Source organism: Gossypium hirsutum, chromosome D01, assembly GCF_007990345.1.
Source record: "Gossypium hirsutum isolate 1008001.06 chromosome D01, Gossypium_hirsutum_v2.1, whole genome shotgun sequence".
NCBI lineage: Eukaryota > Viridiplantae > Streptophyta > Magnoliopsida > Malvales > Malvaceae > Gossypium > Gossypium hirsutum.
This window is the reverse complement of record NC_053437.1, coordinates 17,601,651-17,626,717: the sequence shown is the minus strand read 5'-3', so window position 1 is coordinate 17,626,717 and position 25,067 is coordinate 17,601,651. Positions and strand designations below refer to the sequence as shown.

General features: G+C 32.5%; 1 long non-coding RNA gene across 1 annotated transcript; it reads right to left on the bottom strand.

Annotated features, from left to right (window-relative positions):
* Window positions 1-23,885: 23,885 nt before the first annotated feature.
* Window positions 23,886-24,858, bottom strand: LOC121213891 (uncharacterized). The gene is made up of 2 exons (XR_005909414.1): window positions 24,789-24,858; window positions 23,886-24,248 (listed from the first exon to the last, which is right to left on the bottom strand). It is a non-coding gene; the product is annotated as an uncharacterized lncRNA (long non-coding RNA).
* Between the last annotated feature and the right edge of the window lie 209 nt (window positions 24,859-25,067).

Sequence of the window (25,067 nt, the reverse complement as noted above, 5' to 3'; positions counted from 1 at the left end):
GAATAAAATGAATTGGATGATAAGGTTCCACTACACCAAAACAGGTTTTTAGCAGCGCTTTTTTAGGCCTTTAGCGGCGTTTTTTTGCGCTACTAAAAGAATTTGCGACGCTTTGAGAAGCACCGCAAAAAATGCCGCTAATGACAGCGTCGCTAACTTTAGCGGCGTTTGTTTCTAAAATGACCTTTAGCGGCGCTTTTACCACAAACGCCGTTAAAGACCATGACTTTTAGCGGCGCTTATCCCACAAACGCCGCTAAAGGTAAAGACCATGACCTTTAGCGGCGCATTTCTAAAAAACACCGCTAAAGGCCACGATCTTTAGCGACGCTTATCCCAAAAACGCCATTAAAAACCACGACCTTTAGCGACCCTTATACGCCACAATAAAGATGACTTTTAGCAGCGCTTTTTAACAAACGCCGCTAAAAACATGACTTTTGAAGAAATATTTTAATTAAATAATATTTATTTGTATGATAATTATTATATTATGTTTTGTTTTGTTTTTAAGGATAAAAGTATTAATTAAATTAAAATTTCTATTAAAATTTTAACTTTAAAGCTAAATATATATTTCCATGTAACAGGATATAAATTCGTACCGATTTCAAATATTTCCTATAAAAAACTGTCACGACAGTGATATATATTGCATGCTTGATAATATATCAACCATCACAACTGCATATATTTCAAGACAATTCACAGTTCTTAAACACCATTCTTACAGAAAAATTTGCTAAGTATGACAGGCTTCAGATTATTGAGAAAAATCAATACAAAGATTTATAACCTCAAGCTATCAAACAATTCCATTCATCTAAAGACATCCTTCTTAGAACATTTATGAGCACTATGTCATACTCATTTATCAGCTCTTAAAAAATTAACAGCATGTATGACCTTGCAATTCAATTAATCACCACATTTCGTCCAGCAAGCACTTTATTGGCTTTCTATAAAATTTAAGATTCTTAGACTATCCCCAGAAATTATTTTCCAGTCCAAAAAGAATCCAACAGAAAATTATTAATAGCAATTGACTTGCATATTTAAAATGACAAGCAAGTTAGTTACTGACATCAAGGGGAGGATTTAGATATTCTATTCCATTGCTTATCTGACCATATGGCTCCATTAAATCAACCACATTTTGTAGATCATCTTTGGTCAAATTTAGTCCAAGGTGATTCACCAGCATTTGGCTAATTTGCTTGACAATTTTGGTTTTCCACAGCCATTTTGGGATCATGCTGCTGAAAGTCTGCAAGCAGTACAAATTACAGTTAGATAATTTGGTTAAAATTGATTAGTGCCTAAAACATGAATTTACCACCAATTAAGATGGATTAGTTAAATATGAAACTTAAAGAAACAGAGGTAAACATGTAAACTGAATGAAAACACTTAAATAACTGATTCTTCGAATTTCAAGAAGAATAAAACAAGACATTAATGAGATTGGTAAGGTACTTATATAAAATTATATTTTAATCATTCCACTTTAAAAATTAAGCACGTTTAAATTGGAGCAAAAATAAATAAATAAATACATGCCTTGAATAAGACGCAATGAAATGATATATTTTAGGTTTATGTCAATCTGTGACTATGATCTTTTTATCAATCCAACCACATATAGCTACCAATTTTCCTGGCAAAATAAACGATCATTTATCATAAAATTTTAACATCATGCACTCGCAAGTCAAACTTTTTTATTCATATATGCCGACTAGATTTTAATTCAATTGATGTTAGTATAATTGTCAATCTGTGACTAAATTTTAACATCATGCACTCGCAAGTCCCATTACATCTACCATAAACATAAAACAGTAAAAGGAAGAAACAAAATATTCTTTTGATAAATCATAAACAAAAGTTACCAGAAATGTACATTCAAAGTCCAAATAAGCAAAAGGAAAATAATGCAGACCATAGCATACCAAAACTTCATACTTCCCAGGCTTTAAAATCTATCATAGCTATATTAAATGGACACATGACATGACAGCCAAAAAACATAGAACAAATAAAGTGCAAGAACTAGACAAGTAAGTAAGTAATGTTAGACACAATAAGTAAAGTTTAAATAAAGAAGTTATGACAACAAATTATTAAAATATATCAATACCAATATGATATGAATACATAAATGCTCCGAAATTAAAAAATAACTTGTAAACAAGAACGAAACTTGTATAGTTGCATAGACTTATATTTGAGGGTTTTTTTTCATCTGGTGCCATTTTAAAAATGAGAAAAATGAGATATATATAGAATAAATATGAAAAGGATTAACTGATAAAGGCTCTATGTATATACAGAAACCTTTTATATATCTAATATTCTATATAATGAGTCGGCCTATATCTATAAAATAAAACTAACAATCAATATATCTATAGATTTATAATATTCTATAAAGAAGAAAGATGGGGCAAGGCACATATAAATGCATGCAAACATAAATGAACAATCACAATGCACTTTAAAATGCTAAACAATTTAAAATTTTTTTTTTACCAAAACACACTTAAAAATTTGAAATTATAGCAATGTATATGCATAGCTTTAGCTCAAATCCAGCATCTATGAAAATCTATTCGGAAAGCGAAAGGATACCCTAAACTGCAATAATGAGAGACCACAGGCAAAGCTTTAATTCCACATTTAAAAACGGCCTCTATCCCACCAATTTCATTTCTATGCTCCAAAACCTACTATTTACAGGTGATATTAAAATAAAAAGGTATCTTGCCTTTGGTATTTCTTGATGCAGTGAAGGTAGTTCCTTCGGACGATAATGGTCCTTACCATTTTTGCACTATGGTAAGTACCGGTAAGGATACGGCCTCTAATAGAAACAGTGCCAGTAAATGGGCTTTTCTTAATTATCAATATATGTTCCTGGACAACATTGAAATCCAATGTAAGTGTCAACAAATGCAATTGTAGAAAGGGTGAGGGTGAAGCAGACATGAAATAGTACAATGAAAATGAATCAACAAAGGGCTAGACATCCATAAAAATTATGGATGCCCCATGGTTCTATGACATGAACTGTTTGAGTAAAGGTAAGATCTCAGAAACATGTTAGCCAAAAACATGGCCTCCACAGTGTAATCACATCGGTCAAATAAAACCCTAAGAGAAAGCATCTAACATGAAGTGCAATAAACTTACTATATCAATGCCCTAAAACAGTTCCAAGCAGAAAACACAGTAAAATGGTGATGAATGTTGTCCCGAAATCTCCAAAAAGAACAACATAGTTAGACTATCTAGTTTAACAATAAAAAAAAATATAGCAGAGAACAAGTAATTACCATTACACATATTCAGTGATGAACACAATGAAGCACGGCTAAGAAACATGTATTCTAATTGCCAAATAAATTAACAATATGCAAGCAAAATAGTAATGATAAGGAAGAGCAAAGTAAAGCAAACCTTCAATGGCCTCTCTGGGTGTCTTAAAGCCTAACCCAATGCTTTTCCAGAAGCGATTCCCTCCCTTTCCTGGTCTCTTTCCTTTCCCAGTTTTTTTACAGCTGATAGAGGTATTAGAATCGTCTGAGTAAGATGAATTAGCAACAAAGTAAAACATATATAACAATGGAAGAAGCTAGTTGATTCAATAAAGATATCTCTATTTCCGCCTATAGAAAATCACAAAACATCAGAAAGTACAGGCAGCATGAGAAAGACAAAAGGAGAAATAATCTACCAAAAAAAAACCAAATAGAACATACTATTTGTTTTGTCCGTCGGAGGTAATTGATGACATTCTGCAACCAGAATCACCATGTGAATCTGGAATAGAACTTTCAGCAAGCGCAGAACCACGGTCTTTCTCAGCAAACTGAATAGAAAACTGCATTTTTCTACTCTTGCATTAAAATAAAACTACAAAATATATTCTGGTTTGCAAACAAATCAAGACTGCAAAAATAAAATAAAATAAAATAAAACATACCCACTATCACCTAGAACAATTACAGAAAATGTAGAAATATAGCTTAGATAAAAACCAACCATACTCTCGAGCAGGATAATTTGCAGAAGAGATTTCAGCAGTTCGTTTTGGATTGTCTGAATGGCATACAGCTATAGGCTTATCATTTAATTTGTTTTTTTTTCTAGTTTTCCACGAAAAAAAATGATGGGTTATTTCCAATTTTTTTTCTTTCACTGAAAATAATCTCAAAAAAAATATACTGAAAGCAATAGAAATAAAAAAGAACACCTATTGAACAGGAGGAAGTGCGGCTCTTCTTAGTTTTTCTCTTGACATTTTCCCTTGATATCCTCTTTCACTTCTTGTTCTTCAATGGAAAAAAAGTACTGATTTTTCTTCTTCTTATTCAGAAGGATCTGATTTCTTTTTCCTTCTACTGATTTCTTATTCAATGGGAAGTTTCAGTCTTCTCTTTCACCTCCTCTTCCTCCGGTTTCTTGCCATCTAGGGTTTCCGTCGCCATAGAAATCACCAGTAAAATTAAAAGGAAACTGTACGTTAAAAGAAACCCTAACAGATCGAGAGAAAAGGAGTAGCGATGGTGAGTGAATTCAGTGCAGTGAAATGAAAAGGAAAAAGAAGTGTGATTGGCGTAGGTGTATTGACTTGGTGTTGCTGGAAATGGGAAAGTTGGGGGCAAATTTTGAGATAGAAAGGTAAAAAGAATTAAGTACAATCTTTTATTTGGGGGATTTAGGGCGCACGGAGATGAGAAGAAGAGGGAGCAATGAGCAGGTAACTAAAATAATTTTTTTTGGAATTGAGCGGGATTTTAATTAGCTTTTGTGGTGTTTTTATGAAAAAACGTCGTTATTGTTTATCTTTTGCACCATCCAAAAAAAATAATATTTTGTGGAATATTTTTTGTGTTATTTTTTTAATTTAAACATCTAATTTTGCGGTTAAAATTATCAATGTAGCAATTAGAAAATGATAAAATAATTTTGTAGTCTTTAATGTTCGTATTTTTTATTAATTTTTTATTTTGTTTTTTATAAATTGATTTTTTTGCGGCGTTTTTATACATTGATTTTTTTAAAGTAAAATTATTTTACTATCAAATAATCTCTCACATATCAAATTTCTATTAAAGATTGAGACGTTAATTATGATTTTATATTGTTCATTTCCGATCTAATCTCCATTTTATTAGAGATATTTCTTGCTAACTAAATATAATTATTTTGCTAGATGTTCGATGTGGAATGATTTTGGTTTTTGTATTTTATTTTTATTTGTTATAATTTGGTCCTATATATCTAAAATAGATAGTTACCTATCCGTATCAATTTGTTACATTTTTTTATTTATTAATTTTTTTAAATCTAATATTTAAATATATCAAATGGTTTAAATTAAATACTTTTTAGTCATAAACACCGCTAATGTTACCTTTTCCGGCGTTTACAGAAGAAACGCCACTAATAAATTAAATTATTGTAATGAAACGACACCGTTTTAAAAATTCTAAATCATATTAGCAGCGTTTTGGCTATAAACGCCGCCAAAGCTCGCATATTTTACAATTTTTTATATTCAATTATTGTATATTGCATATCAATTTTAAACTAATAATCTTTACAATTATATAAGAACTTGTTTAATATATAAATTAAAAAATACTAATTAATCTAAACCTTAAACCCTAACTCGACCTCGAATCTCTAAACCTTAAATCACTAACTCTTAACCCCAAACCCCAAACCCCAAACCACTAACCTCTAAACCTTATTTAATATAGAAATTAAAAAACACTAATTAATCTAAATCATAAACCCTAACCCGACCCCAAATCCCTAACCCCTAAACATTATTTAATATATAAATTAAAACACATTAATTAATCTAAATCCTAAACCCTAACCTAACACTAAATCTACAAACCCTAAATCCCTACCTCTTAATCCCTAACCCCTAACCCATAAACCTTAAATCACAACCCTTAAATCAGAATCCCTAATCCATAATCCCTAATTCCATAATTTATAAACCTTAAAATTGCAACTCTTAAACCAACCCTAAATCCTAAATTAACCATATATATACCCTAAAACATATATAATTAAATTAAATATTTTAAAATTAATACTATCGTATCTTTTACAATTATATTTGAAATTATTTAATATATAAATTAAAAATCAATCAATCATGTACACAAAAAATTCTAAAATTATTTTAAATAATAGTATTTTAATTTCTTCATTTTTAACAAATATTTTTCTATGTTTTTTAATTTCAAATTATTTTTACGTGTCATTATTTCAAATTTATCCATTTTTAACAAATATTCAATTAAAAATAAATTAAATAGTAAATAGCAGATAAAATGTTCAATTAAAGATCTGAGCATTAGCGGCGCTTTCTCAAAAACGCCGCTAGAGATCTAAGCATTAGCGGCGCTTTCTCAAAAACGCCGCTAAAGATCTAAGCATTAGCGGCGCTTTTTTAAAAATGCCGCTAAAGATCTGAGTATTAGCGGCGCTTTCTCAAAAATGCCGCTAAAGATCTGAGCATTAGCGGCGCTTTCTCAAAAACGCCGCTAAAGATCTGAGCATTAGCGGCACTTTTTTCAAAACGCCGCTAAAGATAGCGGCGCTTTTTAAAAACGCCGCTAAAGATCTGAGCATTAGCGGCACTTTTTTTCAAAACGCCGCTAAAGATCTGTAAGGTACAAAACGATGTCGTTGGGCTTAGACTTTTTGCGGCGTTTTTCTAAAAAACGCCGCTAATGCTAATTTTTAGCGGCGCTTTCCTAGAAACGCTGCTAATGCTCGATCTTTAGCGGCGTTTTACGTAAAGCGCCACTAATGCTCGATTTTTAGTGGCGTTTTTTGTCCAAACGCCGCTAAAAACGCCACTAAAAGCCTGTTTTGGTGTAGTGTTCACTTATTCCAACGAAATAAATTGTCACACTCAGTAAGTTAGAGTGCAACATTTCAAATTCTCGAAATTAAGTTTATCTGTTGACTTTTAAAATCTATGCATTCGAGAAGGATATCCGATTATTTGGGTCAAATGAGAAAATCAAAACCCAGTAAGTTAGGGTTCGATTTCACAAAATTCCTAAATATCGAACATTGCCTTTATTTTTAAAATCCTCGTCTCGAGAAAATAACACGTCATATCCAATGCGTTAGGACACAACATGTCGAATTCCCGAGAATGGGTTTTTATTTGTGTTTTAATTAAAAAGGATGCTTGGTTTCTTAGATCCCGAGGAAGATTAGAATCCAGTAAGTTAGGACACAATCTTTTCGAGTTTCAAAATACGAAATTTTGTTTATTTTAAAACCATATTAAATAAAATTAACTTAACATAAAATGGTAGGAATAAACACAATATTAACTTGTATAACAAAATGATGATGATAATACAAGCACAAATAATATACGCAATGATCACAAGAAATAAAATACATAAAATAAAAGAGTCAAGTATATGAGATAATAAATAAAAAAAAACTAAAGCATACATATGAATAAATAAATGAATAAATATTGAATAGAACGACAATAGCAATACAAATAATAAGAGATAAAATATCTACGTATGTATATTAGTAGATAAATTATAAAGTATACAAAAAATATAAGTACGTACATATATGAAATTTTAAAAGGTATATATATGCTAGTATGTATATATATACAAAATGAAGTCTAAAAACAGTATAAGTGGGTAAAAAATAATAATAATGTAAAAATCATTGCATAATATAATAGTGAGAAACAAATAAATAAATAAATAAACTAAGCTAATTTATGAAATAGCAAAATAACAGGAAAAAGACTGATTTGAATTTTAAGACAAATATTCGGGGCAAAATCGAAAGTGAAATAAAAAGGGAGGACCGAATGGGAAAAATGTGCAAGTTCGGACACGTGTCCGCTTTCAGTGCGCTGATGGGTCAGGGATCTGATCGAAGTCTAAGCAAAATTCTGTGGGTAAATTTCAAAAAGGGTTAAAAATAAGCAACAGGACCAAATCGAAATAAACTGAAAATGCGGAAGGACCTGGACCGCAAATAACCCACCCGCACGAAAACACGCTGACCCTGGGTTACGAGTCGGGTCACCACGTGGGTAGGAGGGGTAAAACGGCACCGTTTGATTGTGGATCCATTTGGAATCGGAACCAAATATGCGGTACAAATTAAAAAGTTGAAGAAAACCAAACTGAAACAATACAAAACAAAGGAGGACTTGTGGCGTAAATAAACCAGAAAGGCTGGACGCGCGGATCCTTCCCCGGGTCGGGTCACCGCGTGGGTCGAAGAACTAAACGGTACCGTTTTGAGGCTATTGAAACAGAGCCTAAACGGTACCATTTTATTGCCTTCACAAAAATAAAAAAGCAAAACCCTAACACCTATTTGGCTATTTTGAAACAGATTAGTAGAGATCTCAGTCTCTCCGCCGCTCGATCTCACCGTCCCTTTCAGAGACTCTCAGTCCCCGTCCACACTCTGATCGCGACGAAGCAGATAGGGATTCAATAACGCTGAAATGAATGTAAACTCTCTCGCGTTATTTGATTTTTTTTCTTCTCAAACGGTAAATAAACAAGGAAAAGAATCAAAGAATCGAAAAAACTCAAATCACCTTTAGAAACTGCTTTTCTATTGCTTTTTAGAATTTTTGATACAATCTCTCTGTGTTTTCTTTTTTCTTTTTTTTTTTAAAAATACAAAAGGCTCCCTTTCTTTTATAGCTGAAATCCATGAAAAAATCCCCCTATCTTTTCTTTACATTTTTCTTATTTTCCTCTTTTTGATTTGCTGTCAATTTCCACTCTTTTTTTGTTTACTTTCTCTGCTTTGTTGTGTTTGTTTGTTTGTTTTTGTCCTTTGCAGGTACGGGTACAGAGGTCGTGCGAGACTAGGGCAGAGGGTACGAAGGAGCAGACGTGGAGGCTCGCAGATGTAGCACGTACGGAGGTGTGTTGGCGCGCGTACGGAAGCTCGTGCGTGAGGAGTGTCTTGGCAGTGGCGCCTCAGCCATCAGCAGCTAAGGTTTTTGTTGAAAGTTTTTAGTTAGTGGGCTTAGGGTTTTTTTGAGTTTGGGTCGTATTGGGCCTGTTGTAAATGGACTTGAACTTTATTTTTTTTTTGGTTGGTTATTGTTTGCCTGGGCTCGGGCAAAAATTGGGCTCTACAGCTGCCCCTCTTTGCTCATTGTCGTGTAACGGGAGTGAAGCAAAGACTAAGAAAGACCAATTTTGCCCGGTCTCGCCAAGTCTTGACTTCTCGGTGCCTTTCTTCTTCGGGTATCCTCATTCCATCCTACTGCATCTTCAGAGGTATAGGAATTGGTGTCTTGATCCATTTCGTCGCAACGTTAGGGAGATAGGATTCGTAGCTTGTAGCTTCTAGAAAGAACAAAATTTGCTATCTCTAGTCAGCAAGACTTGATGCGATCTGCTCTACTGCAACTTCAGAGAGATAAGATCTATTACTTTAATCCGCTCCACTACAGCCTTAGGGAGATATGATTATTGACTTCAATCTGCTCCACTGCAACTTCAGGGAGATAAGATTTGCTTCTTCGATCTGCCCCACTGTGACTTCAGGGGGATAAGATGTATTTACTCAGTCTGCTCCACTGCAACCTCAGGGAAATAAGACCTGAGGCGATCCACTCTACTGCAACTTCAGAGAGATAAGATCGATTACTTTAATCCGCTCCACTACAACCTCAGGGAGATAGGATTATTGACTTCAATCTACTCCACTGCAACCTCAGGGAGATAAGATTTGCTTCTTCCAACCTATTTCACTGCTGGTCAGGGACATAGGACTTGTGGCTTAAATCTGCTTCCTTACACTTGAAGATAAGATTTGCCGTCTTCGATCTGCTCCGCTACTGCTTAGGGAGACAAGATTTGTAATTTCCCAACCTATTCCGCTGCAATCGAGGGGAGGCAAGGCTTTGTTTTTTATCTGTTTCGCTGTCAATGCAGGAAGGCAAGATCTACTATCTTTAACCAGCTCCATTGAAACCGATGGAGGCAAGGCTTTGTTTTCGATCTGCTTCGCTGTCAATGCAGGAAGACAAGATCTGCTATCTTTAACCCGCTCTACTGGAACCGATGGAGGCAAGGCTTTGTTTTTGATCTGCTCCACTGTCAATGTAGGAATGCAAGATCTGCTATCTTTAACCAGCTCCACTGCAACCGATGGAGGCAAGGCTTTGTTTTCAATCTGCTTCGTTGTCAATGCAAAAAGGCAAGATCTGCTATCTTCAACCTGCTCCACTGCAACCAAGGGAGGCAAGGCTTTGTTTCTTCGATCTGCTTCGTTGTCAATACAAGAAGGCAAGATCTACTATCTTCACTGATCTGTTCCCTGAGGAACATGACCTAATTATGTTTAATGATTAGGATGGCATGATCAAAATGAATCAGATGATCCTAACTAAACATGTGTGAATGGTGTTTGCATGAATGCAGAATTTTATTTTTTTGAGAATGATCCCGCTTAGGTTGTCATTACTCGAAGTTTATTAAGGCTTTGTCACTAAAGTGCTATAACACCTTCCTTCTCGACTGGCATTTTCTGAAGAAACATTTAGTCAGGTTGCCCCCATTGTAAACCTCAAAGTTTAATCCATTGGGGCGTAAAATTTGTACCATCATTCTCCTACCGTAATCCAAGGGTAGAAATATGGTTTTTCCTCAATCCTCTCTTATCCAATTTAAGGATACAGGATCTACATCATTCGGGTTCCTTACACCATTCCCAGGGTGTCGTACCAAAGAATCATGCGCAAATGTAGGCTCTCTTCTCCGAGGTAACCTCTTCCTATTGCCTGATGATCATTGCTTGCTTGTTTAGTTAAGCTTTATCATTAACCCGTCATCTTATCATTTTGTTTAATCAATGCATTTGACAACAAAATCCAAAGAGAAAGTCCAAATTAAGACTCTTCCTTCTCAAATTTCCAACCTTTAAACCTGGTGCGTTCTAAGCAATAGTCCTGTTTCAGGCTCCTATATTATTTAGAAACTTTTCAGAGTAACATGCAAAACTTCCTTTGTGAGAGTTTTATTAGTCCATTAATCATTATTCTAATGCAACATGTTTTCAAAAAATGTCATAACAATGGATAAGAATAAAGTTGGTTCTGAGCATAGCTCGAAAGAACAAATTATCAAAAATTGTAAAGAAGGATAATAAAGAAATTGATTGGGAATGTATATCTTGGAAAAGGAAAAAAGTATTCCAAGAACAACAAATTCAATATAAATAATATGAGAATTGGGTGCCCCAGATATCGCAGCTTGAACTTCTCTATACAAACTTTCTGAAGACCATTTTGAGTTTGATATGTGTTTAGGAGATCTACATTGCTTTGTCGATACCCCAAGATGTCGCCTATCCTTTCCTGTTCATTCAGGCATAGCAAGATCACCACATGCCCTAATATGATCAAAATTTGAGTTGCTCTAATTGCCTCATGCTTCATTTTAATCAATATTTGAGCCGCCATTTTTGGGTTTTCAACTCAAATCCTCTTTGGCCTAAGGTGCCCTTTGCGAGTTTTCCCCTTAGCCTCTCCATTTTTACTTTTTCCATTTTTTCATTTGTCATTTTTCACTTTTCATCATTTTTTTGACTCAAAATGCCCTTTACGGGTTTTCACCTTGGTCCTTTCTCCTTCTTTAGGCGAGGTAATTCTTGACTAAATCTGAGTTTACAGGATTTGGCGAGTTTTACCATCTATCCTACTTAAGATCAGAGCTTCTCCGGAAAAGGCCTTTGGCATCCATTTTCCTTTAAAATCCTTTTGTGTGAGAAGGATCTTTCTCAACATTAGGTTTCCCCTATAGAATTCTCTGAGGAAAACCTTTTGGTTGTAAGCTCGCGTTATTTGCCTTTGATACATATGACTGTGCTGCATAGCTTTTAGCCTTTTCCTTTTGATCAGATTGGATTCATTCTGCCTCTTAGCTCAACTAACACCTGGAGAGAAAAGATTTTTACTGTAATGGGTAGAACTACCTCTATCCCTCAAACCAAAGAGAATGATGCTACTCCGGTAGGAATCTTGATAGATATTCAACCAACAAGGAGGGCAAATGGTAATTTCTCATGCCCGTCCTTGTAAGTCTCAGTCATCTTTGCAATTCATTGTCTTGTAATACAGTGACAAACCGTGGTGTCTGATTTTGAATTGATTACAGCTCTCAACTATCGTGTTATCATTCAAGTTCAATGCATTTTCCAATACCATCCTCTTGGAATTCTATATCGGCATATGATGACATTGACGTATGAAGCAGCCTCTAATGATCTCAAAAATGAAGCAATGCCCATTATAAGTCTTCGATAATGGTGATGACCATACCCTCTTTTACTCAAAATTTGAGTCGCTCTTTTCGGGTTTTCAACTCAAAACCACCTTTGGTCACAAAGCGCCCTTTACGGGTTTTCACCTTGGCCTCTCCTTTTCTTTTTCTCATTTTTTATTTTGATTTTTTCATCTAGGTTTTTCTCTTTTTCGTTCTTTTTTCTTTTTCTTTCATTTTCATTTTGACCTTGATTTTGATTTTTCTTTTTCTTCTTTGTTTTTTGATTTTTTTTGAGCTCATAGGGTTAGGCAAGTCCTCGTTATCCCTTTCGAAGAATACTCTTTGATATCGAACTTCTTTCATAGGGCCTTTTGGGGTGACACTGTAACTGAAAAATTTTGATTTTCCTCTTTCATCAGGATGAGATCAAACAAAACTTGAAGAGATGAAAACTCGACTTCAAATAGGCAAAGCTATGCTGAGCCAACGAGAAAGGCATTGCCCTGACAAAGAATTGCATCGTTCATACTGCAAAGTTCTGCGATCGCGCTGTTGTGCAGATTTCATTATCAGCGGTAAACCCAGGCATATCCTGGTATGACCATACAAAGGCCTCTTTGAACTCTAGAGGTGACTCGACGAGGCCCTACTTTGTTTCTCCGGCCATGCACGTTTCTTTGAGGTCGCAATCTCTATTATCTCCTTGTAGGGTAAAATTTCCTCTCTACCATCCTCAACAAGTCAGAAGATAGGTTACAATCCATGTCATTTTCAAAGTCACGAAATCCCTCTAAACACATGACTCGCTCAAAAGGAAAATCTGGGTCTATAGCAGAGTCATTCACGTAATTGATATCTGGGAACCCATAATAAGTACCGAAAAATGTACAAAATAATGTATAAATTCATGACTAATTATTTGTATCATATAATTATGAATGAAAGAATGATGTGGAAGATAATTTAAAAGAATAAATGAGTAATTATTTAAAAGAATGAAAGAATATTGGCTCAAAAATGAATGCAAAGATGTATTTTATTAGAATAATGACGTTCAGACATTAGTCTATTTCACAAAGGAATTTCTATCACTTTTAGGCTAAAAACAACAAAAATGTTCTGAACATTACTCTAAATAAGCAACAAACCTACAAAGAATTCTTCTGCAGTCCAATTGCTTAGAACGCTCCCAATTTTATAAAGGCGAACATCTAACAAGGTCCCTTTTCATTTGCTTTTTCGTCGACGTGATCATTTCCCACTCTTCTTCATGCATTGCATTTACTCCATTATTAATTATGATTGGGTAACGGATTTTCTACACTGGAGTCATCAAGCTTGACAACACCCATGTTAATGAGCCTTTCAACAAGCTTTTTAAAGACAGTGCAATTTTCTATCGAATGTCCCCCAATTCCCGCATGATAATCACACTGTGCATTCGCATCATACCACTTGGGGTACGGAGGTTGCAGGGGCTTTGAGTAAAAAGGGGTGACAATGCACGCATCGAATAAGCATTGATACAGCTCTTTGTACGACATCAGAATTGGTATGAACTAGAGCTTCTCAGTACTTGGTTTCATCCAGATTCTTATCTCAATGAACCTTGTTGACTAGTGACCCCTTTACCTGGATGACTTGCTGACCTTGAATAACCTGTGTTGTTCACCTCATTTTCTCTTCTCCTTGGGGTTGACCTCTTATTACTCTCTTCTGCCTCAATTTTTTTGGCTCTTATAGCATTCTCAATCATTTCACTATTCATAACTATGTCAGAAAAGCTTTTTGTAGCGCTTCCTAACATATGCGCAATGAACGGGGCTTTCAATGTGTTGATAAAGAGCATCATAGTTTCTTTCTCTAGGAGTGGCGGCTGGACTTGGACTGCAACCTCTCTTCACCTCTGTGCATACTGTCTAAAGCTTTCATTCGATTTCTTTTCCAAATTTTGCAAGGTGATTCTATCGTGGGTCATATTTGTTACATGCCCGTATTGTTTCATGAATGCCTGTGCTAGGTCCCTCCATGAACCAATTTCGATACGGCTCAACTGATTGTACCATTTTGACGCTGCTCCAATGAGGCTATCCTGAAAACAATGTATTAATACCTGATCATTGTTAATATACCCAGTCATTCTCCTACAGAACATGGTGATATGGGCTTCTGGGCAACTGGTCCCACTATATTTTTCAAATTCAGGCATCTTAAACTTGTGAGGGAGTACTAAGTCTAGAACCAAGCTCAGATCTTTTGTATCGATTCCATGGTGACTACCGGTTCTTTCCAAGGCTTTGAATTTTTCCTCCAACCATTTACACCTATCTTCCCACTATTTTCGCAATTCCGCGTTCGCCTTTCCTTCCTCAGCCGCTTCATCAAAATCCGGGACGGCAAGATTAACCAGATTATCACCAGGGTTAGGACCTGATCCGGCCAGAAAGTTCATTGGTAATGAAACATCGGTTTGAAACCTCTGAGGCCCAATTGAAATAGAGGATCTGGGCAGAGGTACCTCAGTTTGAACCTGCGCATACAGAGGCGTAAATCCTGGAGGATAGGAAGGTCTATCATTGTCTTCTTCTTCATCATTTATCATAGGACATTTCCCCTTATTTACACCTTTAGTCAGTAGATGTGTCAATTCAGGCATCGCATCTTTTTGAGCCTTGATCAATTTTTCCATCATGTCTTCTTAGATTTTATCTAGCCGCTCCTGCATTTGTACTTGTAGCCGTTCTTGCATATCCTTTTGCATTTGCTCCAATTTCTCTAATCTTTGATCCATTTCCTTAGTTTTGCGACGAGTACCGTAAGGATGTTTGGTTGGTTGGTTTTCCAGATTAGCTGAAATAAATTTTCTCAATTAGACCCTTTCAAAGGATTTTAATGCATGTAATGCAAATGTATGAAATGAATGCCGAAAGAGACGTTGAATCTGATTCAATTACATTTAGAAAAAATTTTTAGAAAGCAAATTCTTTTACATAAATCAGATGCATGCACGGCCTCTCCATTATATTCCAAGAGACAACATCGATCTTTTTTCACCCGCATGTTTGAGATAATCTCGCCAATTTCCAATAGATGCCACTGCTAGATCCTTTTCTTGATCTTGGTCGTGATCCATCATCTACCCATCTTTATAAGGCTCGTCAGCTTCTTTAAGGGAGTTGAAACATCGAAGGCTTCTAGACAGTCATCTTGAATCTTCGGGCCACGAAATGAAGTCACGAACTCTTTCATCGCTCTTCTTGTGTTTCTCAAAATATATTCAGGCAGCCGTATTGTTTTCCACTTTATCAAGGACACTTTATCAAGGAATCCGTATTCCATGACAAGCTTTCTAATTTAGTAATCGAACTTGAATCAATATCTCTTTCCTAAGATGCAAATGTAATGCAATCTCAATCAAAACACAACAAAAGGGTTTAGTACAAAACAGAAGTAAACAAGGAAAACAAAAAGAACCTAATCAGGTAACCACTAGGGATTTGGAGTGGCTCTACCTAGGTTAAGTTCCTAAGTCCACTATATGGGGTTTGGTTCTAAAGCCAAGGTACCCGAACCAGCAGATTCCTCGATCTTCAGCCATTATAGGCTCATACAGACCGAGTTCGGTTCAGGGCAATACATTTCCCTATGGCTGCACAGAGATGAATATCTCACGAAGACATAGGTACGGATGTATCCCGAAAGTGATTCACTATCCTATACGGAGGTGAAAACCTCACGAATGAGTAGCTTCTCACTCCCACTTAAAAGGACAAGACTAAATAGTCTTACGTAATATGATGCCAAAATATACAACTTAATTTACGATAATCATGCAAACAAGTGCAAAGAAAATATCGTAATTTTTCGAATCAATTTTCGACAATAAGACAGAAAACAATCAATTTTACGGCTTGACTCTCTTACTCCCCAGCGGAGTCGCCAAGCTGTCGAAACCATTTTTTTTGAAATTTTCAAAAATGGGGATCGAATTTGAAAATGGAAATCGGAGTCGCCACCGATCTTTTATTTTGGTGTGATCGAATCACCATTAAAAATGATTTTAGGTCTACGAATTTTGAGAAAACAGGTTCGGGAGTCGGTTACGCACGAGGAAGGGTTAGCACCCTCGTGACGCCCAAAATTGGTACCGAATTGATTGTTTAATGTTTTAATGTCAAAATTCTGAAAAGATTTAAAATTCGATCCTTTTATCTTGAATAAAATGAATTGGATGATAAGGTTCACTTATTCCAACGAAATAAATTGTCACACTCAGTAAATTAGAGTGCAACATTTCAAATCCTCGAAATTAAGTTTATCTTTTGACTTTTAAAATCTATGCATTCAAGAAGGATATCCGATTATTTGGGTCAAATGAGAAAATCAAAACCTAATAAGTTAGGGTTCGATTTCACAAAATTCCTAAATATCGAACATTGCCTTTATTTTTAAAATCCTCGTCTCGAGAAAATAACACGTCATATCCAATGCGTTAGGACACAACATGTCGAATTCCCGAGAATGAGTTTTTATTTGTGTTTTAATTAAAAAGGATGTTTGGTTTCTTAGATCCCAAGGAAGATTGGAATCCAGTAAGTTAGGGCACAATCTTTTCGAGTTTCAAAATACGAAATTTTGTTTATTTTAAAACCATATTAAATAAAATTAACTTAACATAAAATGGTAGGAATAAACACAATATTAACTTGTATAACAAAATGATGATGATAATACAAGCACAAATAATATACGCAATGATCACAAGAAATAAAATACATAAAATAAAAGAGTCAAGTATATGAGATAATAAATAAAAAAAACTAAAGCATTTCCTAAAAATAGTAACAAACATATGAATAAATAAATGAATAAATATTGAATAGAACGACAATAGCAATACAAATAATAAGAGATAAAATATCTACGTATGTATATTAGTAGATAAATTATAAAGTATACAAAAAATATAAGTACGTACATATATGAAATTCTAAAAGGTATATATATGCTAGTATGTATATATATACAAAATGAAGTCTAAAAACAGTATAAGTGGGTAAAAAATAATAATAATGTAAAAATCATTGCATAATATAATAGTGAGAAACAAATAAATAAATAAATAAACTAAGTTAATTTATGAAATAGCAAAATAACAGGAAAAGGCTAATTTGAATTTTAAGACAAATATTCGGGGCAAAATCGAAAGTGAAATAAAAAGGGAGGACCGAATGGGAAAAATGCACAAGTTCGGACACATGTCCGCTTTCAGTGTGCTGATGAGTTAGGGATCTGATCGAAGTCTAAGCAAAATTCTATGGGTAAATTTCAAAAAGGGTTAAAAATAAGCAACAGGACCAAATCGAAATAAACTGAAAATGCGGAAGAACCTGGATCGCAAATAACCCACCCGCACGAAAACACGTTGATCGTAGGTTGCGGGTCGGGTCAACACGAGGGTAGGAGGGGGTAAAACGGCACCGTTTGAACATGGATCCGTTTGGAATCGGAACCAAATATGCGGTATAAATTAAAAAGTTGAAGAAAACCAAACTGAAACAATACAAAACAAAGGAGGACTTGTGGCGTAAACAAACCAGAAAGGCTGGACGTGCGGATCCTTCCCCGGGTCGGGTCACCGCGTGGATCGGAGAACTAAATGGTATCGTTTTGAGGCTATTGAAACAAAGCCTAAACGGTACCGTTTCATTGTCTTCACAAAAATAAAAAAGCAAAACCCTGACACCTATTTGGCTATTTTGAAACAGATTAGTAGAGATCTCAGTCTCTCTACCGCTCGATCTCACCGTCCTTTTCGGAGACTCTCAGTCCCCGTCCACACTCCGATCGCGACGAAGCGGACAGGGATTCAACGACACTGAAATGAAGGTAAACTCTCTCACGTTATTTGCTTTTTTTCTTCTCAAACGTTAAACAAACAAGGAAAAGAATCAAAGAATCGAAAAAACTCAAATCACCTTTAGAAACTGCTTTCTATTGCTTTTTAGAACTTTTGATACAATCTCTCTGTGTTTTCTTTTTTCTTTTTCTTTTTAAATACAAAAGGCTCTATTTCTCTTATAGCTGAAATCCATGAAAAAATCCCCCTATCTTTTCTTTACATTTTTTCTTATTTTCCTCTTTTTGATTTGCTGTCGATTTCCACTCTTTTTTTGTCTGCTTTCTCTGCCTTGTTGCGTTTGTTTGTTTTTTGTCCTTTGTAGGTACGGGTACAGAGATCGTGCGAGAATGGGGCAAAGGGTACGGAGGAGTGGACGTGGAGGCTCGTAGATGTGGCACGTACGGAGGTGTGTGGGCGCGCGTACAAAAGCTCGTGTGTGAGGAGTGTCTTGGCAGCGACGCCTCAGCCATCAACAGCTAGGGTTTTTGCTGAAAGTTTTTAGTTAGTGGGCTTAGGGTTTTTTTGAGTTTGGGTCGTATTGGGCCTGTTGTAAATGGACTTGAACTTTATTTATTTATTTATTTTTGGGTTGGTTATTGTTTGCCTAGGCCCGGGCAAAATTTAGGCTTTACAATATTATCATATTATATAATAGTATATCATCTTGTTAGCAATTAAAACCAACTTAACCAACCAAATCGAGCCAATTAAATTTTGATTTTGGATCAATTCATAGTTATATATATTTATACTTTAAAAATAATTTATTACATTATGTAATACTATATCACATCTTTTAATAGTGGTACATAATATATTATTTATTATTTATCAGTATATTAGTTGAAATATACTTAAAGTTCCTATACTCTTCATATATTTGAAAGTCCGTCCTCCTAATATATTATATAATGTTAAATTATATCATATCATAAACAATATAGTAATAGTTTATATATATGCATTAATGATTAAACATTATAATATTATGCAATATTATATCTTTTATTGTAATATATAATATAACAATAGCTATATATATATTAATAGTTTTAGTAATAGTTATATATTATGGGGAGAGACCTACTCACACCGAGTAATTTTACACTCTTTCGTATCTATATGTATTAATAGTTTTAGTAATAGTTATATATTCGAATTTTTCAGTCTCGAACTTTCTTAACTCAAATTTTCTCTAACTCAAATTTTTTCAAGCTCAAATCATTACAAACTCAGACCCGCACAAACTAACTATTTAGAGAGAAAAAAATTGGTGATTTTAGTTTAATATCACCCTTGGAAAAAAATTGGAAATTGGCAGCCTGCTTTTGTTTAATGTGGTGGCAATGTGGCAAAGCGCGCTACTCTTGAAAAACACTCATTATAAAACACGTGTTTTAATCCGCCTTTAAGAAAAAATAAAAAAATCAATCGAGTCTTTGTTGTCTATAAAAGAAATTAATTAAATCTCTTTGGTAATGGTTTTTTCGATAAAATTAATTGACGAATTAATTAAATGGTAGCCCATGACATCTTCTTATTTAATCTTATATTTTTTCTAAAAATATCATTAAAATTCGTAAAAATTATTAAAATTAAAAAATATTAAAATTAGTATAAACTTATAAAAAATATAAAAAATCATAAAAACTTATAAATATTATAAAAATCTATGAAAAATATTATTTTTTATAAAATGAATAAAACATATAAAATATTTAATATTTTATAAAAACCTATAAAAATTCATACAAAATTATAAAAATATAAAAAATTCTAATAAATTTTAAAATTGTATGAAATTTATAAAAAAGTTATATAAATTATAAAAATTAGAAATTACAAGAAGAAAGTCATTTAAACACATAAAATCATAATGAACACATGACATCAGACCAACCATTGGATAATGGGAATAGTTGTTCGATCGTTAGAGTCATTTTCATGTTGAATTAATTGTTCTCAATCTTCCATAAAAAAATGATAATTGTAGGACCCTCTCCTTTTTATTGATAAATTATGATTTTTATTTTTAAATTTTTTAATCTCTAATTTTTTAAGTACAATATAGTAGTTTGGACCTTAAAAAGTTGAAAATTGTTTGCTCAGTATTGTATGATATGAGTATGTTTGCAAAGTATTGTAAGATATACCAAAAGTTGATAGTGATTACTAATCCCCTCATTGCGGGTGCACTCCAAAGAAGTAAATGGCTAGTCATAAAATGTGTTTTATTCCCATGAGTAAGGATCTCGACCACATGGTTAAAGGATGAGGTGAGCAACCATTAGGCCACACTTCATGGTTAATAACTTTTTAATTATATAGATGAAATAATAAATATGTAATTATATAATAAAAACATATATTTTAGATATAAATCATTATGTTAAATAAATTTGATTTTTAAAAACATCAACAAATTATTTTAAGATATTTTTCCTTGCACATAAAATTTTGTCACATATTGTGTGGTAAATTTTAATATTATATATTTGTATGCTTAATATTATATGTTTGTATGGTATTAAAATATTAGGTTTTTTAGGAAAAAATTTTAGTAATATATATATTTTTGCATGTAAACTATTATTATACAATTATATATTATATTTTAGTATTATATATTTGTGTTTTTTCACTTACATCGTGGGTATGATAAATTTTAATATTATAAAACTAAATAATTATTTTAAATATCATTATTTGTCTTAAATATAAGTTTTTATGTGAAATATTTATTTTTCCATCCATATCATGGGTATGAAAAATTTTATTATATATTTTTGCATGTTTAATAATATGCAATTAAATAATCATATTTAGTATTATATATTTTGAATGAATAATATTATACGATTATAAATTCATATTTTAGCATTATATATTTGTGTAATATTGTATGATTATATAATATTACAATATTTCACATAAATTTTATATACTAAAATTTCCCACACCCGTGACATAAATGGAAAAATAAATATTTCACATATAAGACTTGTATTTAAAAAATATATTTAAAATAATTATTTATAATATTAAAACTTACCATTACTCACAATGTAAGTATAGTAAATTCATTTTACATTTATGTCTGTTGTTAGTTCTTCCCAATGACAATTTTCTATTTGCCAACATCTTCAGTAGTATATTTGATAATCATAAGAGCCCCAAATTTGCTTTCCTTCCTTGTATGAAGACTAGACGTCAAAAAGTTCATTTGGAAGTGTGCAAATGATTGTGTGCCTACATACCTTATTAGCATGAACCAATAATTCTAGTTGCTTATATGAGGAATCAGTCGGTTTGCATTCTGTGAACGTGAATCCAACTTTATGCATATCTAGTATACAGAAGATGTGCTCTCGCCAGCTCTTGAAATTAGTCTCGTCAAAGGCTTCAATCTTAGAGATGTCAAGGATGGGCTTGGCATAGGAGAAAATATGCAGCATCAACACTAGCACGGTAACGACAGCAACATTGGCATTATTGGTTGTAGCATCGGCAGTAGGAGGGAGGTTGGTAGCAGAGTTGGCTATAGGATCCATAATTATCCATAAAATAGTTGCAAAATAAGCTTAAAACAAGCAAAGAAAAATATAAAAAAAAAAAACAAGAATCACTACTTGAGGTGTATAACATTGTTCTTAATGATACCTCACCCATAACGTATTGTTCAAGATTCAACAAATATTTCTGTTGTAGAAACGAACAGAGACAAGATGAACACTACAATACTCAACTAAGGCAAAGACTGATTGATAATTCTTTTGTTGTGCTTAGAAAGGTTGGCAAAACATGGTATTTATAACTACCATTGGAACGGCTATTTGTGATAATAAAGGAAATAACAACTACTTGAGTGAACATAGGAAGTTACAAGTAAAGAGAATGTTGGTGAAAGATTTAAGGAATTGATCAAATAAAAATAATTTGTTGAGAAAAAATTGACTTTTCCAAGGATCAATCAATATGTACTAAGCTACAAAGCTTTCATGCACACAAGCCCTTCTTCTCTACTAAATCTTACAAGCTCAATAACATATTATGACTTATAAACAAAATTCAAGAGTGAAATGCATCAATAAATTTTAAAGAAGAAAGTAGAAAGAAATAATAATGGGTGGGAGCTACTCGAATTCCTTGCTATGCTAGTTGTGATAATAGAATATTGGTTCATTTTATCCAAACAGTCTTTGGTGGACAGATGTCATTCCAATAATCTTTTAACTACTACTAAGTTCTATTACTTAGGGTGCGTTTGGTTCGCTGTATTGGATTAGAGGTGTATTGGATTAGAGGTGTATTGGGATTAGAGGTGTAATAGCTAATCCACTGTTTGGTTGAATGTAATGGAATAGAGGCGTAATAGTAATCTTGTGTTTGGTTGAATGGAATAGAGGTGTAATAGCATAATGGAAAAAACTAAAATGACTAGAATACCCTTAGCATAAAATTGTTTTGGTAAATGATTATTGTTATTGTTATTTAAATTATAATAAGATTATTATTATCAATAATAAATAATTTAATCATATTTAAACATAATTATTATTAAATATATTTTAATTAAAATATATAATTTAATAAAATTCTTAATAATTAATATTCTTATATTAATTTACTGAAATCATAATATATGATACTGTAAAATATAAATTAACATAATTATTATTAAATATATTTTAATTAAACTATATAATTTAATAAAATTCTTAATAATTAATATTCTTATATTAATTTACTGAAATCATAATATATGATACTGTAAAATATAAATTAACATAATTATTATTAAATATATTTTAATTAAAATATATAATTTAATGAAATTCTTAATAATTAATATTCTTATATTAATTTACTCAAATCATAATATATGATACTGTAAAATATAAATTAACATAATTATTATTAAATATATTTAATTAAACTATATAATTTAGTAAAATTCTTAATAATTAATATTCTTATATTAATTTACTGAAATCATAATATATGATACTGTAAAATATAAATTAACATAATTATTATTAAATATATTTTAATTAAAATATATAATTTAATGAAATTCTTAATAATTAATATTCTTATATTAATTTACTCAAATCATAATATATGATACTGTAAAATATAAATTAACATAATTATTATTAAATATAATTTAATAAAAATATATAATTTAGTAAAATTCTTAATATTAAATATTCTTATATGAATTTTCTAAAATCATAATATATAATACTACAAAATATAATTTAACATAATTATTATTAAATATAATTTAATAAAAATATATAATTTAATAAAATTCTTAATATTAAATATTCTTATATGAATTTTCTAAAATCATAATATATATAATACTACAATACTTACAAATTCTATTAATCTGGTCCTAACTTTAAAAAATTCAATAAACTTAACCTTCAATTTTACATATTATATAAATTTAACCATTATTCTTAAAATTCAAAAATAAAAATTAAAAAACTAAAAAATTTAAACATTTATTTTTCGATAAAAATACATACAAAATTCTAAAAATATTTATAAATAAATGAATATCTATTTTTCTCATTTTTTAACATGACATTTATTTATTAGAATAATAAATTTATAAATAAAACAATTTAAGGAGAAAAAGCAATGAAAAAGAATTAGACAAATTTAAAAAAATATTAAACATTAACTTGGCTGGATCTTGTACAAGGAAAACAAAGCCATTAACTTGGCAACCATACATCTGAAATAAGCATATGAAATTGAAGTTCAAAATAATCAAAGAAAATGAAGCTTCAAAATGTGTGACATTGAACACATAATCAATTACAGAAAAGTTGCTATGTTTTGGCACTAAAAGCAACCGCAAGCCACAACTACCAGCATGTCAAGGATTAAATTTGTTTTGGCACCAAAAGTAAACCACAAGTCACAAGAACCAGCATGTCAAGGATTGAATTTGTTTGGGCACTAAAAGCAACCGCAATCACAAGCCACAAGTACCAGTCCAACCCCTTAACCTACAGCTTAATTGCAGAAACCTTATGAGCCCTCAAACTGATATATATTGCTGAATCTTGGTAAGAAGAAGCAAATGAGAGAAAAGGGGTTTTCCAGGAATGAAAGAAACTGAAAATGAATACCTTGAAAACGGCATAATTAGAAAACAACATGCTCAGTTAGTAAGCAATAAAGAATATTTAGTTTAAATGACAGTAAGGAAGTCTAATTCATTATGCACTCCTTTGTGCTAATAGGAACCATTTCATAGTCGAGCATACGAACAATCAGAAACAGAAACTTATATAATATCCAAGGCAACACCAATGTTCGTGAAGAGAATTCAGAATTACGAACAGCCAAAAACAAAACTTGAAAATAACCTACATAAAAGCGTTCAATGGTATATTTCATATTTACTCCAGGCTAATGTTATTTTCTCCACCAATTTTAAAAACATTGAGCATGACTAACTATCCACAGAAGCAAGTAAGAAAACGAAATTCTAAATTCCACAAAAGAAACCAACTACTGCAAAACTTGAGAGCATCAGGAATAACCATTCTCTTGTCTTGTCATATGGTGCAAGAATCCCCTCATAAGCCTTCAATTCACACCAGCGAAAACTGCCACCCCATGCTTAGTCTTTGCAAGGAATCATCCTGCAATCAAAGAAAATATCAATTACCATAAGGACAGTCAAAATGAAGCCCAGTTATATACTCCATAGCATTTATGTCCTATGGTTCAGAAGTTCTCTAGTTTTCTCAAGATTATGAATCAGCCTTCATTTCTAAAGCATGAATATTCATCTTCATTTCTAAAGATGAATATCCATA